This window comes from Podarcis erhardii, assembly GCF_964252035.2.
Source record: "Podarcis erhardii genome assembly, chromosome: 6".
Taxonomy (NCBI): Eukaryota; Metazoa; Chordata; class Lepidosauria; order Squamata; family Lacertidae; genus Podarcis; species Podarcis erhardii.
Window position 1 is genome coordinate 98,248,038 of NC_138510.1, and position 15,867 is coordinate 98,263,904.

Here is a 15,867-nt window from a genome sequence, read left to right on the forward strand (position 1 = left end):
GCACCGGGTGCAACATCTGGGCGTTAGGGTTAGGGTGCGCAAATCCACGGGTTAGGGGGCGCAAATCCACGGGTTAGGGGGCACAAATTACTTGCCTTGCCCCGGGTGCTGACAACCCACGCTACGCCACTGGCCTTCTGTTGTTACATTTGGAGTATTGCATTCGTTGCAGGCACAGCATGGAAACATGGATTTTTACCCTTTCCCTTTTGCTGTCATGTGTGTGTTTGCGTTTTGCTGTTTTAGGAACCTACCATGCTTGTATCTTTGGGTGCATTTGTTTAACCAGAGAATTTCTTTCTGTGGGGAGATGCAATAGGGCGTGCCAGAGCTGGTCTGTGGAGAAATCAAACCTGGCCACCCAATGTCAGACATGTCTTACTATTAGGGTTGCCATATTGCAGGAATCATAACCATCGGGGCACCCCCTCCCGCATTTCCCTCTCTTGCCCCCTCCCTTCCTCTAACCCTTGCCTTGCCGGCTGCTCCCTCTTTCTTCCCTCCCCTCTCTTCCCTGTGCTGTCTTCAGCCTGCTCACGATGGGAGGCCAGGTCGCCACCAGGAACAACACCAGTCCTAGCGCATCCCCTAGCAGGCTGCTCCAGGCCACCTGATAAACACTTCCTGTACTGAGCATGTGCACCCCCCACCCCCCAAAACAACCCCCAAACCAGACATTTAATACAAAATGCAAAAATCTGCCCGGATGAGGGTGCTGGCCCCCCAAAAGAGAGCATGTCTGGGAAATCCTGGATGCATGGCAACCCTACTTACTATATTTCTTTCCAACATTGTGCCCCACTTCCCTCAAGGTAGTGCTGTTGTCGTGAGGGCCAGAGGGGCCAAATTTCCAACTGTTTTTTTGGGCAGCCCGAGGGCTTCAGTAGCAAGACTCTTGCCTGCTACTTCGTTCTGCCAGCATCACAGTGGCAGAAGCCCTAGTCCAATGGAAACTTTGCTACAGAAAAACAACAATGGTCAAATTTGGATGTGACCTGAAAGGGTGACTATTCAACAACAACAACAACAACAACGTTGATGGGTTAACAACACAGTCTTAAACGGAGGAAGCTTCACAGTTTCATTCACAAGAAAAGACTGAATCATGCAGTATATAAATGAGCGGAAAGGATTTGATTCTCAGCTGATGGGAAGCTTGGAATGGGCTGGCATCCTTTGGTTCAGGCAGCCCTTGGGATGGACCCCTGCCCCTGAGATCCTGCCCATTTCCAGTGCCAGCAACCCTGGAGAGAATTAGGTTTTGGCAAACAGGCCGTTTCTTTTCATGTGGGCAGGAAGCATTGCCATGGCAGCACCCTCCTCATTTCAGACCCCCCACCTTTGCTGCCTGCATTGTGTTTGGAATTCCAGATGAGCACCACCAGCATCTCCTGTCGGCCAGCCTGCGATTTCCAGTAGGGAAGGGAAAAGCTCCCTGCACAGCAACACAGAGGCAACAAGGCTGCCATTTCCTGCTCTTATGGGTTACCACCATTTTTTATTTTATTTTCCTGGACAGCAAGGCCTTTTAATCCCTGCCTAATGTGAAGCTGGGAAAAAGATGCACCTGGTAAATGTCAGCACGATGGCCCATTGTCCTTGTTGACATGGCTTAGCATGAACGAGTAAATGTGGGGGCTGCCAGAGAGGCCATCATGTCCACTAACTCTTCCTCCAGTCATTCTGCTGCTGTGATGCACTTCTGAATGAGGCTGTGGTTTGGCTTAGTGTGCCATCTGAACGCAGGTTCATGGCTTAGTTCTCTCCACACACGTCAAGAGCTGCAACCATGGTTCATTCCAAAACCTGGCTTTGGATGACACGCTAACCCCAGCCACGGCTTTGCTCAGTTGCATGATGTAGCAGCAGAACGACGGCAGGAAGAGCAAAGCAGGTGAGATCTCTGGCAGCTCCATCCTCTCCTCTTCCTTTGAATGCCTCTGGGTCCCATGTGGGGAAAGGAAAGTGAGGGAAGTGGGTAAACGGCTGCTGAAGACCTGGGTTGCCAGCAGCAGATAAAGTAAATTTAAAAGGAGGGGCAAAGGGGTTTAAATGCATGCAAAAGGAAATATTGTAATTTGCTTGAATGTTAAGAAGGATGCTAGATTATAAAAAATTGGCCACCACTAAACTAGATTTAAATTTGATGCTAAGAGAGATTAAAGAAAATATAAAAATTTTATTGGAAAAAAGTGCTAGATTATATTTGAATGTGTGGACATGAGATTGTAAACAAGTTGATAATTTGTTTGGAAAAAAATTTTTAACGATGTAAATGGGAGAGGGGGACGTGAGGAAGTCCAAAGGAGCGAAGAATTTGTTGTGATAGAAGCAAGATTGTTTTATGTGTGCATTTATATTTAAAAAAACCTTAATAAATATTTTTTTTAAAAAAAAAATAAATGCATGCAAAAGGAATCAAGGGCACCACATCGATACCTGTCTTCTATGATACCTGTTGAAATTCACTCACCTGCACAACTGCTAAAGGTGCAGGAGGTCTGTCCTCTTTTGCAATTGAAGTCAACTCGTGTCTTCAGTCACACTCTCTTGGGATTTTTCTTTCACCCTGTTACTTCCTGGCCTTTTCCCCAAACTCATTTTGATAACCTCTAGAAATCAGAGCCCAGTTCTGTGTGGACCCAGATTTCCTAATAAAACCTAATAAAAGCTTCACTACGGGTTCAAAATTATGTTGGGCCTTGAGCAATTTGGCTAAGTAATGTTTCCCCAATGCATCAATGTTCGGGGTTTCTTATACAAATCTTCATTGTCCCTCAGGACTCACTTCCAGATTAGCAGCCATACTGCCTTGACTCGATTGCTGCACATTTTGATGCCATCATATATTCTCAGACTATTAAAATATTTGTAGATAATTTGATACCTGTATATGACACATCTGATTCTATTTTATTTCATTATTTGTTATTTTGTTATAGATGGCATATTAGTATTTGACTGCTTATAAAATCTAATAACTGGCACATGCCCAAATCAAGTTATCGAGCATTCAAATCACAAAGTTTTGGAGCAAAATTTCACACAGACATGCCACACGTTGCCTTCAACACTGGAATGCTTACACTTGAAAATTCAAAAGATTTCAACTTGTTTGTGAATAATTCTCTTCTGCTCTAGGAGAGGCCACCTGTGAGCTACTATAATATGGCAAGGCAGGGGAGAAAGTGACTTGATCTTTGCAACACTTGCAATAGCCATAATGCCTTAGCTGTCATAAAGGAATCTTGCCAAGAAGATAAGGTATCTCTGGGTCAACATTCACATTTGCAATCGCTTCTCAGGAAAGATAACTGCAGGTGCTTGTCCTTGGGTTTGTGCACATCCAGGGTTGCCGGTCTCAGAGTTTGGCAGGAATGTGTGCAGCCTGTTTGTCAGGGTCTGCAGAAGAAGTAAAATCCCTGGAGCAAGTGATGGGTTCTTGGGGGGGGGGGCAGGCTGTTTTCTGCTTGACCTGAGAGGTTTTGCTATTCACTATCCCCTCATGTCAATTGTGGGACACACTAAGGCTGCAGGTTAGTACCCACCAGGCACTACCCCTGGCCTCTACCAGGTACCATTCAACTCCAACATACCCTCCAACATTTATCCAGTGAAATGGGACAGCCCATTCCATAATGATAATTTTATTATTTATACCCCACACATCTTACTGGGTTGCCCAGCCACTAAGGGCAGCTACCAACATATATTAAAACATAAGAAAACAGTAAACATGTTTTTTAAATTTCAGTATACAGGATTGCCTTCAGATGGCTCAGGGGTTGGATAACTCCATACCCTCCAACATTTCTCCAGTGAAAATAAGAACATCCTAAGGAAAAGCAGGATATTCCGGGATCAAATCAGAAACTAGGATGGTTTCTCTAAATCAGGGACATCCCTGGAAAATAGGGGCATTTGGAGGGTCTGCTCCACCCTCATTCCACTAAGGCTCCTCTCAACTCCTGTCAGGCCTCATCTCTCTCTCCTCGGCTCTCTCTCCCCCCCCCCCCCCCGCATCTCAGGGCTGGAGGTTCTGGAGACCAGGCAATCCTTTGCTCACCATTCATGGAAACAGAGGATGGAGTCAGAGATTACAGACTTGTTTTCTATAGTTTACAGCTCAAGCCTGGGTTAAACCTGACATTTGATGCAGATATAAATAAAACTTTCTTCAGACTGTTACAGAACTGGGAGTGCAATGGTGGCTGCCAAGGGTTAAAGTAGATGTTAAATGCTTATCTGTATAAGTTTCTCCTAATTGTTTTATTGTGTTGTTCATTTTTTACTGAAAAGCAGCCTTGGGAGGAGGTGGTTTCTTGTGCATACACATCACCCCCCCACCCCCCACCCCCACCCCCTGTTCCTGGAATCAGCTTCCTCCCAAGGCTGCTTCTGACCCTGAGTCAGCAACTTCTGGCTTGTCTCTTAATCATCAGCTTCGCTCCCAGCTCTGAATCACAGGACGTCTTTCTCCAGCTCAGCAGGACAGATTTCCCACAGGTGATCCACCAGGACTGTTAGGCAGTCCTTCTAACTGATCCTTACTATAAGAGCCTTTCCTGCCCTTTTGCCAAGGAACCTGGCATAATACAAGCCATGTATTATACCTGCTTGCACAAAAATATGCTTACTGAGATGTCAATATTGAAAGAAAGAAACCCCACAAGGATGTAAAATAATCAGCGTAAGGCTTTTCTTATGTGTTCAGTAGGGTGTGTGAAGGTGGTAATTGTACCTCGTGGGGTTGTTATGAGGTTCAAATGTGGCACAGCTTTATTTTAAGGCAAAAAGTTTGTAGGGATGGGAGAAACTCTGTGCTACAAAAACAGCATTTATCAAGAGCCAGTTAAAATTGTTGCCTGGTGTTCTGCCTTCCTCTTGGTCCTGTTTTTCATGGATTAGGTACAGGCCAGCACTTGCCAGACAATTATTAGGTGGGTCCCAGATTATGCCACACCTCCTATATTCTCCTACCTCCCCCAGCACAGACAATGCTGGGGAATCCCAGTGCTCCCTCCCTTGGGATGATGTCACTGCCTATATATAGAAGGGCAGGTGAGGCAATTAGTGATGCACCACATCTTCCCACTCTAAGTGGCATCAAATGATGGATGTGCAGCAAATCATTTCAGTGGAAATTTCAAAACATACCCAGCCTGTTAGTGTGTCCAGCACCCAGAATGGAGCAGGAGCTATCGAAAGAGAGGTTGGCTCTTTCAAGGGGTAAATTAGATTGCAGTTGGGGACATGTGATTTGCAGGGGGTGGGAAACAATAATATAGGCACCTTTTGACATTCATTACATTACACTGTTGGTCATAAAAATAATAATACAGTGGTACCTCGGGTTAAGAACTTAAATCGTTCTGGAGGTCTGTTCTTAACCTGAAGCACCACTTTAGCTAATGGGGCCTCTTGCTGCCACTGCGCCACTGCTGCACGATTTCTGTTCTCATCCTGAAGCAAAGTTCTTAACCCAAGGTACTATTTCTGGGTTAGCGGAGTCTGTAACCTGAAGCGTATGTAACCCGAGGTACCACTGTATGCAGATGGGGTGTATGGGGTGGGATAGTACCTCTTGTGGGAGACACATTGTGCTCCTTTTGGGGTAGTTCGTCCACCTTTGGTCCCCACTCCTCAATTCTCATCTGTGACTCCTACCGCTAGAAGATGTCAGCGTGTGACAGCAGCCACACCCCGGGAAACGGCTTCGACTGGCTGGCTAAACCGGGTAAGGGGAGCTGATGAGTCTAAGACTCTTAGTAAGTTTGGGGCTCCCCCTGCATGAAAAGACAGGCTCCAGCAGATTGAACAGATGAGACCAAGAGTGGGTCCAATGGTCAAGAAGGCAGTTTCTGCATGTGCTGCAGAGAGAAGTATGGGGCAGATGGGGCTCGTCAACCTGGGAAGATAGCCCATCTAGGAAAACTCTGATCCTAAACCTCTGTTGCCTTGTGGGATATCTCTGGGAGAAGAAAGGGCTCAGGAGTAAACCCTACACAAATCTAGAGTGGAGTCCCTAAGGTAGTTGGACGATGCTTTGGATGTCTTCTTCCGGCAACTCCTGTAGACAAGCTGGTGCCAAGCGTATGCTCTGCTTTTCTTTGGACCACATCAGCGAGATGAAGAAGCGAGTCTTGTCATCTGGCCAGCCCAGGACCTCCATACACACTGCATCCCAGGGATTTCAGTGCTGCTAATGCATCACTTTGATTCACCCCTGGAGGTGCACTCCATTGTCTCTTGACAGACGGATGCCAACAGCAACAGATCTACAGATTCACGTGGTCTTAGAGGGAAACTCTGCTGTGCCTCTGGAACTGCAAGCAATGGGTTGGTTTGGCTCTTCCTGCAGCTAAGCGCACTCATTTTGCATCCTCATTTCCTTTCATTCTGCTCCCCACACCGCAGTCCTCAGCCGTGAAGTCAATTTGAATTCACCCCAAGCCTCTGAACCGTTCCATCTTTGTTGTGTGCCAGCAAAGAAGTTATGTAGTATCTACTTGGGTCTCATCCTTCTTTCCAGAGCCAGTTCTATGTATGTGTCGGTCAAGTATCTTGGAGTTACGTCAAGCTAAAGAATTTAAGCAAAGGGAGCCAGTTCATCAGTCAGACCCAGCCAGGGAGAGGATGCGAGTGTAGGGGGTGACAAGCTAAAAGGCAGGAGATGAATCTACCAAAGCTTGGAAGGGACTTTCTTCTCCATCAGTCGCAACCTCCGCTGCTAATTATCATCAGATCCAAGATTTCAGAATAACTCTGCTCTGAAATGTCTGGAATATATTGGGAGGAATAACCAACAGTCCATAAAACAACTCTTTTTGCGCTGAACAAAAAACAGAAAAACTATCCTTGGAAGAAGAGAAAGTTGTGATACTTCTACATCTCAAGCTGGTTCAATAAAAGAGCTGCTTTCACCTGGGAATTTTGCATCAAAAGGAACGGAAAGGAGATGGCAGTCAGCTACAAGAACTCCATCCTGTGAAAGAGAAAATGTTATGATGACTCAGCACTGCAATCCTCCAGCTGTAATGAGACTGAAGTAGGCTAGGCACTCAGTATGTGCCACACACAAAAAATCTGGTACACACTAATTCCATTACTTCTGTTCTCTTCTTTTCAAGGATACCCTGAGATCCAAACCAAACGACTCTGGAGAGGGACTCAAATACTTTGTTTGCCATTCCGGTGATGACACTTCTGACACCATCTACTCTGAGCACAACCAAGGAAACCATAATTGAATAAATGGTTTGGACTCTTTTTTCATGGAACACCTGAGATCACACTAGCAGTCAACCTGAATGTGTAAGAGTTTATTCAACTTTTTATTAAAAAAAAACTTAAAACAAGCCTTTCAGCATCCTACCAGCTTGAAGTGGGGGAAAGGCTTTTAGGCTCAAAAATGTGCTATGCAGGAATTAGTCCAATTTGTATTATGTTTTTTAAAATTCCAAATCGTCACTACTTTTTCTCCCCCTCCCTCCCTTCCTCCCTCCCTCCCTCTCAAATTAAAAATGGTTCTGAAATCAGTTTTTCAAAACTAGTTTCCCCTTGAAATTCCCCTAACCTCTTTCCCTCTCCAGCGGATTCTTGAGTCATGGAGTTTCCATGGCAAGGAAACATACTCTGCTGGAATTCCAGGCAAAATAAAATTGTATGAATTCATTAATGAAAATAAATGTGCAGCTTGCCACTTGCAGCTCGTTTCTCGTAAATGCCAAATCCATTGCTTGCCAGTTAATCTGACCTATTTGCCAATGGTAATATGTTAACCAAACTGGTACTATTTTGATATTACCCCTGCCTAAGTATGTAGACTTTAAAATAGTATCTTAGCACTCAAAATCTGGTTCAACACATTCCGCTTCAGCCTGGGTAGAGTGAAAAAGCCAATACTGCTTGAAATGTGATCTGGGCTGCCCTTAAGCATTGCAAGTTGAATAAAATTCTCAGTTGTGGACGAAAGTCATTGAAAACACAAACTAGAGAATTTGCAACTGCTCACTTTCCTGAATGCGTCTACTGTGGTGGGGTCTGGAATGCACACCTTTTCTTCCTGGGGCGTTAGGAAGAGCCCAGCATGGACCTCTTTTGAGCTGGCCATAGGTGTTGCTACACAATGCTGCCCTTAAATATGCCCCCCCTTTCATTTTTAAATAGTATATTAGAAGCATCTTGTGAGGTATTTGATTTGTAAACAGACTTTTTGGCGGTACATGAAGTACACCTCAGGCATCCAAGTCTTGCTGGCTTTTGTCAGCTCTGCTGCAACATGTTTCAGCAAATAGGTTGTTTATGAAGAGCCAGCGGCTTTTCAGGCTGCCTGTTTTGTGCCCATGAATGCAAAGCAGGGGCTGGGTGGTGGGTCAGCTGTATTTGGAGGGCCTGGCATCTAATATGAATGGGCAGAGAAGCCTCTTTCCATTCCATGCCAGTTTTGTCATATAGATCAATCGTACAGGTCCATTTCATGCTAGGTCCGCCCACAGATATTTTTTTTAATGCACCAAACATTTGCATTTAAATTGTATGCATTTTGTGTGCATACTTCCTATGAAATACACATTTTTGTTTGCTTTCCAATGCATTACCCCCCCCAAGCATTCTCTGTAAAATATGCATTCTGTGCACATTTTTAAAGTCCCAGCTGCATCACAATATTTGGAAAACTGCATAATCTGAATCATCCCAATATAAATCCAGGGCCTGTGGCGTAGGTTGGTTTGCTTTAAAATGTGGACCAATCTAATTTCTGCTCCAACCTTCAACTCTAATCGCACAATCCCTTAAGGGTGCCCCTGGATAAATTTTTGTTTGATTGGTTTTTTTAAGGGGAAAATCAGATGTACTCATTCATTGTGTCTCTTCCTTGCACTCCACACCCTCCCTGATAATTAACTTATGGAATTCACTGCCTCAAGAGGTGGGTGATGGCCAATGTCCTTTTAAAAGACTTAGACAAATTCACAGAGGTTATATTCATTGACAGCTATCAGCCGTGACAGCTAAACAGAACCTCCATGTACAGAGGCAGTAGGCCTCTGAAAGCCAGGGGCTTGAGGATAAACAATGGCAGATGGCTTTCACTATTGTCATGCCCAGTTTGTGAGCTCCCAGAGTCATTTGTCTGTTGCCACAATCAGAACGCTGGACAGGATGAGCTGTGGTCTGACCAAGTTAGGTAGTTCTTAAGTTATTGTATTCCCAGGGGAGTCTTTAGCATATGTGCCACCGGGGTGCAAAGATCCACCCAGCGCCCCCCCCCCCCAAGTCTGACAAATGCTGCCTTGAAAATGACAAGTCTTTGGTAAATGAACGCACAAAGTTGAAAGTCCTTTAGTGAAACAATAGGTATATGTTTCGGTAATACCTAGGTATATATGTATTTTGTTTTTCTAGCTCGATCAAAATTATTTATTATTTCATAACAGGTAGATAGTTAAGAGCTTAGGTGGCTTCAGTGGTGGGTGCCGGGCGCCCCCCAGAATTCAGCACCCGGGTGCCCCACACCCCCCGGTAAAGACGCCCCTGTGTATTCCTATGCAGCGCTGTAGGAGAGGAGAAACACAGCCTTCAGGTACTTTAAATAGCAACAACATGAAACATTCACAAAACAGCTAAACAGTGGGAATTCCTTTGTGCCAGGTTGTGTTGCTGTTGTTTTCATGCAGAGTGAGCAGTCCAGCACTGAGGCTGCAGAGGGGGAGAGACATCAAGTAATCTTTTGCCACCTTAAAATAGGACGTTTATAAAATGATGTTGGCACCCGGAGAGGGGAGCTGTGGTTTGCTCAAAGAAAAGACCTTGGTATCCACCCAGATAAAAATATATGTTCTTGAGTGTTAGTGCACACCATTCATTTGAACTTTGAAAAAACATCTCTCTCTCTCTCAGTGTACTCCAGTGCACTTTGGCTCTTAAGACTATTCCCCCCACAAAGGTGAATCCAGAAAGTTCTTGTAAATATTGTTACAAGCCACCCCGATCTCCAAGAAGTCTAAGATTCTGGGAGTCCCAGGCACTTACCCAGGGTTCATGTTTCCTTTGGAAATGAGGCATAGCAGAGATGGGGTGTCTTCAGAATATATGATTTATTTACAAAGATTCTCTTCCATTTTATTTGGGATAGAAGCTTCTTTCACAACACCTCATCTCTGATTGGTGGGTTTAAACTCCCTAGGACCTGCTTTCCGGAGCCCTTTGAGAACCGTGCGTGAGATTCACCTAACCAGCCTTGCCAGCAGAAGCCTTGTGCAAGGACTTCCACCTGTGCAATGTGGCTCTCTACCTTCTTCCTCTGCCCACCTCCCATAATGGCTCTGGGATCAGCATGGGATGGGGAGAGCGGGGGTTGTTCCATCTGAAATGCTGGTGCAGGTGGAACAATTATGAGAGTGTGGTGTTGAATTTCACCCCACAAGTCCAGGGTTTGGCTCCTGCATGCTTCCCACATTTAAGTCAGGCAAAAGTGCGAGATGTCCCAGAAGCCACCACCTTCATTTCTCTGTAATGGACCAAATTACATTTTTGGATGTATTCCTGTAAATCTTTCTTGGCTTTTTGCCAATCATGTCTCACATTGCTCCCCACTGCCCAGGCAATTTCAGTTCTCTGTCTTCCAAAGGAAACTGATTTTTGCAAAGGTCAGTTTGATGTCCTGCTGCTTTGGACACAGGGAGGGGCAATCCTTTTGAACTCCATCGCAATGGGAAACAAGAAAGAGAAGTGAGGCCTTTGTGTGATCTATGCAATTTATTTACTTACCATCACCACGCCTGGGCTGTCCTTTTTCTTTTTCTTTTTACTTACCAGCATACCAATAAAGAAATACTATGTTGTTTCCTCTGGCAGGAATCTTCAGCTGTGAAAAGAGTGGGAATTTTCCACTGTTCCCTCATCTTTGGAAAAGACCCGCCTTGTTTCCAAATTCCTCTGCAGGAATTTGGAAACAAGACAGAAAGCCCAGAGAATCTGCAGTCAATTGCTTGATGCTGCTGCTGCTACCTGAGGGGTCTACATTCAAGTCACAGAGCCATAGAGTTGGAAGGGGCCAAATGCCCCCCCCCGGCTTGATACAGAAAACCCAGGCCTAGAACATCCTAACAGATGGTTCTCAGTGGCAGAGAGCAGGTGGGGGCGGGGCTGGCATGCACCCCGGGGGCGTGGCACGTCATCTGCGGGGGCGTGGTGCCCACTGTGGTGGGCAGCTGCGATGGCACCCCACCGGGATCGCGGTGCTGGGGGTGATGCACTCCCTGGCCTCCCTCTTCCTCCGCCAGTGATGGTTCTCCCCAGCTTCTGCAACCCCCAGCCCACACCTGCACAAGGTGTTGGGGTGAAGACATATATGAACTTATTCACGAGAGGACCTCCACCTACAGGGTCAGCCAAATTTTGCATCTTATTTCCTGCACATTCCTCTGTTGTTGGCATCCATCTGTCGGGGGAGACAATGGAGGAGTGCCCCTTTGGGGATGAAGTTGAACTGTGAGAAGCACAGAGACTGATATGGGAAAGACATGTTTTGTTGCAGCCGGGGCAGATGAAGGTGTTCGATTGTGCTGCTGCAGATGCACAGCGGTGTTTTTTCTCTCTCTGCGCTCCTCCCAGTGGTCATGCCTCCTCTGGTCACTGCTATGGATACACAACATGATTGTCTGTCTTCACACACTGTGGTTGTCTGCAGGGGATTCCCATATTGGAAGGGGTTGATATTATGAAATAAATGAATGAATGAATGTGCTCTTGAGTCTTGCTGCTCCATTCCAGCTTCATGTGGCCCGGCTGCCCTTTCTTGATGCTTCTATTAGAGCTGCATCTGCATTTGAAGCTCTTTGGACACTAAAAGGAAACATTTAAATTCAAATGATTTAATTGTTATATATGAGCTGCACCACTGCAGAGTTCCACAGAAACTTCCCCAATATTCTTGAAACACATAAGAGCAGAGGCTCATTTTCATAGAGGCTCTATAAGGTGCCACAGATGCCAGTTCTCACTCCAGTGAGAATCCCTCTTTGGAACTGTAATTTACCCACCAGAGAGCTATAATTATCAGAGAGTTCTTACAAACTACAGTTCCCAGGATTCTTTGGGGGGGGGAGCCTTGTGCTTTAAATGCATGGTGTTCATGTGATCTTCTTCACTCTTGCGGACCAAGAAGACTTTAAAAGTACGGATGTGCTGATGTCTTGCTCGTTGGCTTCTTGTTCTGGCTGGTCACTGTTGGGAAAGAATCCTGGACTAGGCAGGGCAAGGGTGGGGAGCCTCTGTGCCCCCACAGCTCTGGCCTTCACAACTCTTAAGGTGCAGGAGGCATGAGCTCTTTTCCTGCTTGGTCACCCTGCTGCCAGATTCTGAGATACCTGCAAAGGGCTGTAACCTTGCTGCCTGCAATACACAAACACATGGCTTTTCCCCTAAGGTTCCCCCAAGCTAACATGTTTGGAAACTATTTCAGTACAGTATACTCTTTTGCCTTTATTATACATGACATAAGACACCATGTTCCAAGCTGTCGGGCATTTCACAAGAGCATATATGGAGCAAAACAGGTGCACTCTCCGTTGCACTGCAGAAGCTGTCCCCTTTTCTTCAAGGTCCCTGCTCGGTTGCACAGCTTGTGAAGCGGATATTTTTGTGGTGCTCATCCCCCATGGATCAGTTGCTGAGACTGAAAGGCCCTACATTCTCACCAGGGCTTTTCCAAGCAATCGGAAACTGCAGCTGCAGGCATCTAACCTATCCTCCGTCCTTTTCATGCCTCTTCTATCTCTGGGAGACCAGGGTGGAGGGGCGCTTGTCACACAGCAGGAGCAGGAGCAGGAGCAGGAGCAGGAGCAGGAGCAGGAGCAGGAGCAGGAGCAGGAGCAGGAGCCACCCGTGACTCTTCACCAGGCTGACTCACCTCTGCCCCTTGCCTTCCTCATGCCACTCTCCTGCTTCAGCTTCTGCCTCTGAGGCTGCATCTAGACATGTCAAAGAAGCGATTCAGTTAAGCATGTTGTAAACTCATACAGGGAAATCCCATAGGGAAAGACTGGACTCCACAGCACCATCTGGTGTCACAGTGTTATATATGCAACACATATAAAGTGCTTTTTCTTTACCAGTCTAGCTGAGTCCTGATTCTGGACGTCTCTCTGCCGTAGACCAGTGGCGTAGCGCGGGTTGTCAGCACCCGGGGCAAGGCAAGTAATTTGCGCCCCCTAACCCGTGGATTTGCGCCCCCTAACCCTAACCCCCAGATGTTGTGCCCGGTGCGGCTGGCCCCCCCTGCACCCCCACGCTACGCCACTGCCGTAGACTCTCCTAGCTCTAAGCCCTGTTACCCTTTCAGCTTCCAATACCTCCTCTTCCCAGTCTTCTCTCTCTGCTCCCTGTGACCACTCATCGTTGTCCTACCACCGCTCCCCTGGCTCTGAGCCTTCTTCCCCTGTTGGTTGCCCAGCTGGTTCCTCCCACCATTCCTCTGTGTCTAACTGGTCCATGATAATACCCATGCAGAGTGCGCCCAAAGGGTCTGCATTGTGCTGTGGCTCAGGCTGAATTGAAGCAAAGCATTTTAGAAGAATGGAGCTGAGGCTCTGGGCTCTGCATGCCTATAGGAACACTCTTGCAGCTTATAGGCCATGGCATACGTCAACATTTCTTCTTCACAAGGTGCTTCATAATCCTGGTCCCCCCCCCATGTTGTTTTGGGGCAGGGGCTGTAGCCCAGGGCTCTGTGCTGTCCCTGCTTTTTTCATGCTTCCCTGCCCTGCTTGCACATCAGTATTCTGTTGAGCTTTCGTCTTGTTAGATAAAATTTTACCTGCTCCTGGACTCTGGCCCAGAGCTGTTTGCAAGAAAAATGGCAAAGGTGAAGGGGAATAATGCAGAGTCAGGACTGATAGATGGGGGGAAAGGTAATCTGAGGGCAGCTGGTGTCCATGAAAGCAGCAGTGCCTCGGAAAAGAAAAAAGAAACAGTTCAATTGGTGACCCCACTGGGCGCAGTAATCCAGTCAGATTTGTCCAGTGGGAGAGTGCAAGAGCAGATCTTGGAGCTTTATAGCAGGCAGAAGCGTGGATTCCTTCTCTGAGACCATCTGATTCCCAGGACCAGAGGATCCTGGTCTGTGACTCCTCACCTGGAGACTGTGTCCAGTTCTGGGCACCACAGTTCAAGAAGGACACTGACAAACTGGAACGTGTCCAGAGGGCAACCAAAATGGTCAAAGGCCTGGAAACGATGCCTTATGAGGAACGGCTAAGGGAGCTGGGCATGTTTAGCCTGGAGAGGAGGAGGTTAAGGGGTGATATGATAGCCATGTTCAAATATATAAAAGGATGTCACATAGAGGAGGGAGAAAGGTTGTTTTCTGCTGCTCCAGAGAAGCGGACACGGAGCAATGGTTCCAAACTACAAGAAAGAAGATTCCACCTAAACATTAGGAAGAACTTCCTGACAGTAAGAGCTGTTCGACAGTGGAATTTGCTGCCAAGGAGTGTGGTGGAGTCTCCTTCTTTGGAGGTCTTTAAGCAGAGGCTTGACAACCATATGTCAGGAGTGCTCTGATGGTGTTTCCTGCTTGGCAGGGGTTTGGACTCGATGGCCCTTGTGGTCTCTTCCAACTCTGTGATTCTATGATTCTATGATTCTATGACATTAGTTGCTGGAACTAGTTACAGTCCCTTCCTCTCTCCAGGAGTTCCAGTAGCCCAGAAAGTAGGAAATCTGTACTAGCTCCAAAGGGCAACTAGTACTAGTTCACATCCTGCAATGTACAAGTGACGGATATGGCACACGCCCAGGTTGGCTCTATAGTTAACCCAGCTGTCAATCATTCAGCAATAAAGCCAGCAATAAAACCCATCAAAAGCGTGGGCTGTCAAGCTTCCCCGCACCCCACTCTTGCTATTGCAGAAAAGTCTTGTGCGGCTCTAGAAATCTGTGACGACTTGCATGTAGTATTCTTCCATAGCAGGGAACAGCTGGGGTGTGATTGCCTCTGTTCCGCGGGTTGCTCCAAGTTGGATTATTAAATATGATGTTCTACAAACTTATGCCATAATAATTTTGTCTGCTTTTTGATTCCACAGGACTTGTTGCTGCTTTTGGGGCAACAGAGTAACATGGTTGAACTGAAGTTGTGCATCATGTGGCTTTTGTGGGTATGTCCCATATCAGCAACGCAAACCTCCATTGGGGCTGAAGATGCAGGGAATACCCAAGAGAGCCAAGAAAAACAAAAGATTGTTCCAGACGGCAACGTCCTATTTCTCGTTTAGATCTCCCTCCCCAATCCTTGCAGTCTGTTTGTTACATGAAGCTATATAATTAGTAGGAGCAGCAGCTGACACCCTATTGACCTCCAGGGCCCATCAGTCTGATTATATAAGAGCTAAGATTAGCGATTTGGGAAGGGAGACGAGGGCATTCAATTCTAGAGTTTGTCTCCAGAAAGATTGTATTTTAGCCTCTCCCTGCCTGCAGAAGCCAGGACAAATTTACCCACAAAAATTCTCTTCTGCAAAATTTGGTGATGATTACTTGAAGTCTATCCTCGATGTGAATATTGTGCAAATGTTTTGTAATCAAAGCCAGCACCTTACATTCAGAGATTTTGCATAGCAGAAAATATGTGGTAGCAGGCATGCAGTAGCAGTCAATAGTTGATAGTACTTAAGACATAGCAGTCCGCATTTATTCAGTTTGGTCTCCACTGTTGGGGGTCTCTGAATACCAGTAGCTGGGAATTAACCGCAACTTGCCCATAGCTGCTGAGGTCCTCTCACAAATTCTGCAAGAACAAATTAGAGATGAGCTTGCTGTATCTCCAAATCTGGGAGAGTTGTGTACAGCTATTAACCAAAT